This window comes from Montipora capricornis, chromosome 2 (assembly GCF_036669925.1).
Source record: "Montipora capricornis isolate CH-2021 chromosome 2, ASM3666992v2, whole genome shotgun sequence".
Classification (NCBI taxonomy): Eukaryota; Metazoa; Cnidaria; class Anthozoa; order Scleractinia; family Acroporidae; genus Montipora; species Montipora capricornis.
Window position 1 is genome coordinate 1,883,306 of NC_090884.1, and position 6,340 is coordinate 1,889,645.

Genomic DNA, 6,340 nt, shown 5'->3' on the forward strand with positions numbered 1-6,340 from the left:
AAATACAGGCTGGTTTTGATAAGGGACAAATTGACCACCTGCTCTTCTCCCCAGCTTCAGTATCACTCACATCTGAGAATACAGACAATTTAGTTCACAAATTGTCTCCTCAAGTAAAGAGAACAGCTGCATTTACCCTTACCAAAAGAACCGCTGACCCTTACACTTAGCTTATTGCTAGAAATTGGCACTAGAAATTGCTTGGACTGAAAGGGACACTTTGTGTTGGATATGAAAATTGGAGGTGTATCTTAATGAAAACATTTTAAAACAATTTCTTTCATACACTTTATGTGGTTACTGAATTTTCAGTCTTGATGATAACAAATAATTTGGCCCCTTTTTACAATCACCATTACCTTAATTGTACAAATAACGAGCCAAAAAAAGGGTGAGGGTTTTTGAGAAAAAAACTCCGAGTCCAAACAGATAGACTTTTTCAATGAAGCAAAGTTTTTCGTGCTGACTTCTGTAGTTTCAAAGGTGGATATCGCTATCCACCGGTTAAGTCACTATCTTGCGGATAAACACTAGCAATACCAATTGAAATATCCAGTGGATAGCGCTATCCAGCCTTCGAACAATTGCGGCCTAGTGGCTGCTTCTGCCAAGTAACTCCCATTAAGTTACTTTTCTCTGCCTCTACAGTACACAATCACCCATTATATGGCCAAGGAAGTCCAAATGGCATAAGTTTAAGGTGGTTCACACTGGTTTATTGAGAAACCACGTATTGAACATATTTGCCTTACCCTTCATAACATGTACCCTGTTAATGGATCTATTTTGTCATACCTGTCACTATAGTAACTAACAGTGAGAATAACCTTCGCCCTCCACGAGTTAATTTCGCTGTCCTTGCATTAAAAACTTGAAATTTTCTAGAAGACGCAATGATGAATTTTCGTGAAAAGATCGTCAAATTAACCTTAGAATTTACGTGTGAGAGTTCCGACTTTTTACCTGTAGGCCAGTTTTTCAGAAAAATCAGTTCTCTTTTGAAAAACGTCTTTTTTTTTCCACCTACAGAATTTTTTTTAAATTTCAAAGACAAACATTTAGAACGGATTTAAGTTAACATGAAAAAAATAAAAATTAACCGTCCGGAAGCAGAGAGATAAACAAGTGAAGTCGCAAAATCAGAAAAAAGGAGGGGTGTACAAAATGAGCATTTACGCATGCGTTACCCGCCTATTGGAGTCTGCGTGCGAGTGGGGCTACAGGCTAACACAAGCAAAATTAAGTGTTTGGGAAGTCTTTCGTAGTTCCCATGATTAGAGAATGTATGTTTATATTCCATCTGTATAACAATTAGCAGGAAGGTGAGCGAAAATTAACGTTATTTTTTAATTTTCGGTGACTCATTTTCAATCATGAACTGAGGCGAGCAGCTTTAGAAATGCGGGTGTGGCTTACGCGAGCGCTCTAAGCTGAAAGCCCCTTCGAGCCTCGTTAAGGTGTCTCCTGCAATGTCATTTGTCAGTCAGTGACTGGCGTTGTCCCACTCAGATAGTACGCGAGCTATATTCGCTAATTTTTGTGTATCGCTTTTTTACAATACTACCCACTAGATACAGCGAAGTATTTTAGTTACCTCTTTTTCTGAGTTCGTATAGTCCGACAGCTTGGTTCAACCGGAAAAACAATAAGGAATGAAATTTGGTTTAGCATGGCAACCACCCTTCCACTTGCCACCAAGTGAATTATCTAAGCATAATTTGGTTAGGTAGTGTGATGCACTTAAATATAACTATAAAAACTGTCTAATCTCGTAGGGCGAGGATGAACTGACAAAACATGCGGCTGCAATTTTGCACATATTGATATTGTTTTGACTCTTTTTCTGCCAACCACAGGAAGTTGCGCTCAGTTTTTGCAGTACGAAGGTCTGAGTTGCAGAATTAAGGACGTTCGCGCCCAAAACGTTCCCACGTACAGATTTTTTTTAAACTTGCCACGCAGAAAGGTAATGATCTACTTTTGCCAAAAAGGCAAAAGAAATGGGGGGTCGCCGTGCTCGTTTTCGAGATCATGAGGTGCATTTTTAGAAGATTGCGTTACTTTAAGACGATCTTAGCTTACAACTGTCAGCAATAAAAAAGCTACATGAGTGAAATTTAGATCAGGTAAACGTACTCAGTTCAACATAACTAATATAACTAAATTAACCTTTGCAACTGATATCTTTTTCTGAGGTGAAATAGACCTTGAAAAATGATACATATTAGTCTAAGAAAGAAAACTTCGGTCGCACGAGAGCATAAAAGGCCAAATATTTGTAACTTCTCACGTACAGATTTTTTTTGTTTTTTGTTAAAATGGACAAAATCAAGAAAGGAAGTGATCTATGGAAAGAAAAATGGGGGTCACCGAGCATTCAAGAGAGTAAAATCGCTGCGAAGTTCTCAAAGCGATTGTCTATTCGCACTGTCACGCCATTGCGTGACACTTTCGAGAAGACCTGGGTCCACAGCTATCCCATGATGCCACATACTTTCATGTTCCATTTTTGTGGAAACTTTTTGCGCCTTTAGCATCGTGTTTACCTGCGTGGTCTGCGATGCATGACGTGTGCGTGACATGTGCAAAAAAGATGCGCAGTAGCAATGGGCGCGAACGTCCTTAAGAAACTTGTTCCATGTTGGAAAGAGTGTGCAGCAGCCTGTGTTGAGATCTTACCGTTGGTTACCTATCATGCAAAGGGTACCTGCTGTGACAATTTATGAATGTGTGCAGACGAACTATAAATTTAAAGAAGACTCATTCGACAATCATTATTATCATCATTACATAGGTGATTATTGAAAATTCTCTGCGCTGATTGATTACGCTTGAGGTGATTATAATGCAATCACCGCGTTTGCGGTTGTCTCAAAGTTGCCTGCTTTGCCTAGGTGACAGATAAATTGTTTTAAAGAAAATGCAAATTTTTCAAATAATCACTTATGCATTTGTTACAGCAGAGCTCGGAGCAAGCTTTGGTAAGAAAATATGGTGTAGGTCACCGCACGACCACCCGTACATGTATGCCAATGTGAAGCTGATGCAACCCGCATTTTTTGGCAGAAACGACAGACACGCACTATTCAGGTAACGTGCGTCGTTCTGCAAATAGTGATAAAGTTCAACTGTCTGAAAGCACGGGAAGGGTAGCAAGGAAAAGCTGCGGTTGATGAATTAATACAATAATTAAATGAATTATATACAACCACTAGTGGTTGTAACAAAGTATACAAGCGCATGTTCTTGTATGAACACATTGAACTTTGAAAGAAGATGAATGCGACAAATACAACACCAAACATATTTCACTTAATTATTACTTTGATACTTCTCATTTAGCACTTTTTACTTATCGTCTTCACATGCAGTCAGTCTGTTGACGGTGCTCCAAATAGTCGGGTAACTAGCCCTTATGCCCCGGCACAGGTTAGTAAGCTCTGTCCTCCCGTAGATCTCCTTAATTTGAAATGGATGGCTACGTACAAACGGGACGAGAATTCAATCATCAAACATGCCAAAATTAGTTAAGGACGGTGCCTACTAATTCAAAGGTATTTTGGCCCTGGTTTACGATTGTGCAGGAACTGTAGATCTCAACAAGTGTTATTGAAATCCAAAAAGAAAATTGGGGGTAACCACGCATTTTTCAAAGATAATTCATGAATAATATTTGTAAAAAGCTTTATAATACAAAGGAATGTATGGCGTTCTTTATCAAATGGAAGCTTAATTATCTCTCAAAAATGCGTGGTTACACCAAATTTTCTTTTTGGATACCAAGAATACCTACGGAGATATACTTTCTCCGGATAGTCTTAAGCTGCGAAAAAATATCACTGTATCAGTTGGCATCACCGATAGGAAATCCGAGTATCTCCAGATGCGCAGAACGTATGCGCAATAACAATAGTAGGTTTACTCACTGAAGCAATACTATCACTTTTTTAAAACATGATCATTGCCCTGGCTTATTATAGTAGATGCTCCGACTAGTTGAAGAAGTACTTTGCCTTCTCTGATGGCGCAAATGCACCAACCAGATTTCCAGAAAATGTCGTAGTTTAAGAGAGGACGATGTCACGAATGAGATCATGCACAGTAAGATTGATCTCAAAAGCTCGTGCTTGGATGGCCTGCGCGCAAGCTCTCTCGCGGGTGCGGGTGTAGCAGGCTTCTACTTGGGTCATTGTATTACTTAATAACCTGAATAATGCGCACACATTTTTGTTGGTTCTAACCTACGTTAATTTAGAAGACAAACATACAGGGGCCGCGGAGTACGCTTGAAGATGGGGGAGCTACAATTGTAGGTTTTGATATGGGTTACGGAAGCATGAGGAAAGAGGTTCAGGAGAAAAACACCATGGAAGGAAAAAGGGGGGGCCCATGCCCATAGCTTAAGTCATCATCAAAAAAGTTTTTTCTCTTGCGAATCAAATAATGCACAACTGAAAACAATGAACGATAGAAAAGTCCTGAGCATACCGAAAGCAGCACTTTTTCTTGGGTCTTCCACAGTTCCTTCCCAAGCCCATGGGAAAAAATCCCAATACTGGGCTTACGATAAGACGGTATAAAGTTATCGATTTGAAGTCTTTAGTGTTTCGAATTATTTTATTCTCAGGCCACGTGGCCGGAGGTTATCCCGCTTTCCGTTGCATGAAGCGACTGAAAGTATTGTACTCCCCCTGGATAGGATGCTAGTCCATCACAGGATTACCCCCGAGAAGTAAATGTTTCTGGTATTCATTTATACACCTGGGTAGAGAAAGACATTGTGGAGTAAAGCTTCTTGTCAAAGAAAACAACACGACGACAGCGCTAGGCCTCGAGCCAGCGACCCTGAGCTCAGGAGTCCGGGGTGATAACCAATAATCAAAGGGGGCCTAATTATTTGTCGTCATCAAGGCTAAAGATTCAGGAACCACATGAAATGTATGAAAGAATTTAAAAATATATAATGTCTTAATTCACTTATGTCCAGAAATGCACGCAATTAGATGCACCATCAATTTTCATATCCCACACAAAGTGTCCCTTTTAGTGCGAGCATTTGCTAGTACCAATTTCTTTTGGTAAGGGGAAATGCAGTTGTTCTCTTTACTTGTCTTTATTCCCAGATGTGAGTGATGTTGAAGTTGGGAGAAGAGCATAGGGACACTTCGTCACCGTTATCACAATCGTCATTCATCTGATTACCTGTATTTCGGGACATATCTGCCCCTTCCCCAAATAACTGACACTGACACAAAGATTGGCTGCGTGCAAACGCCTCTTTGAGGCTGCAGCCATTTATTGTAATTATTTAAGTATCTTGGGTTACTATCATTGCAATATGAGTAGATTTACTTGTGGAAAAGGCTTTGAGTATCTTTTCAATAGAAATATCCTTTATTTTGTCCTCAAAGCCTTTCCCTACAAGTTATCGGTGTACAACATGTCAAATAAATAATATTATTCATAATAAGGTAATAGCATAAGTAGTTTTCCTTTGAAAAAGGCTTCAAGGCTCTTTTCAATAGAATATCCTTTATTTTGTCCTTAAAGCCTTTCCCCAAGAAATTATACAGGCTTGAAATTTCAGGACCCAGTCTGAGATTTGTTGTCATTTACATGACACCCGTACGAACTCAGACTGGAATGAGAATTTCTCGTCTCGGTCCAACAACCGGGACGAAGTCAGACCAGCCTGAGTTCATTGTCAGGTCGGTCTCATGTAAACGCATCAAAAGAAACGGTATGGAGGCCGATACGAACTCATGCCGATCTGAGTTCGTCCCGGTCTCATCTAAATACCCCCTAAGTGCCATAGGCCACTACGGGTATCTCATAAAGACTAAGTGGTTAGCGCTAAAAAAAGCAGACAGAGAAATTGGGTGCTCTTAACTTAAGCTATCACCCATAGCCGTCATCGTGATAGACATGTACTGATGGTATCTCGACATGTACATTTTAGTAGCCTTGATGTACACCTGTGTAAGATGAAATGATTTTCAAAGTGTCATGACTTTTATATATCTTCATTTCTAACAGAAGCGTAGCTAGAATTCATTGTCTGATATTCTTGTATTTCGTCATATGTTTCGTTTGTTAGCCTTTTGAGCACTTCAAAAAGGTCTCCGAAAACACCCTGCTGGTAGTTTTGAGGATAAAAATCAGTCTGGTGTATTAAGAAAGTAGAACTGACAGCGAAAAATAGGAGAAGAAGACTGAATAAACAACATTACTTACGGCGGCCATCTTTCCCCTGTTTGCTCGGTTGTAGTTGAGACAGGTGTTTTTCCCGCTCTTTTCACTCCGGGCAGCCGCCTCGATTCTAAGAAAACCGACGATGATC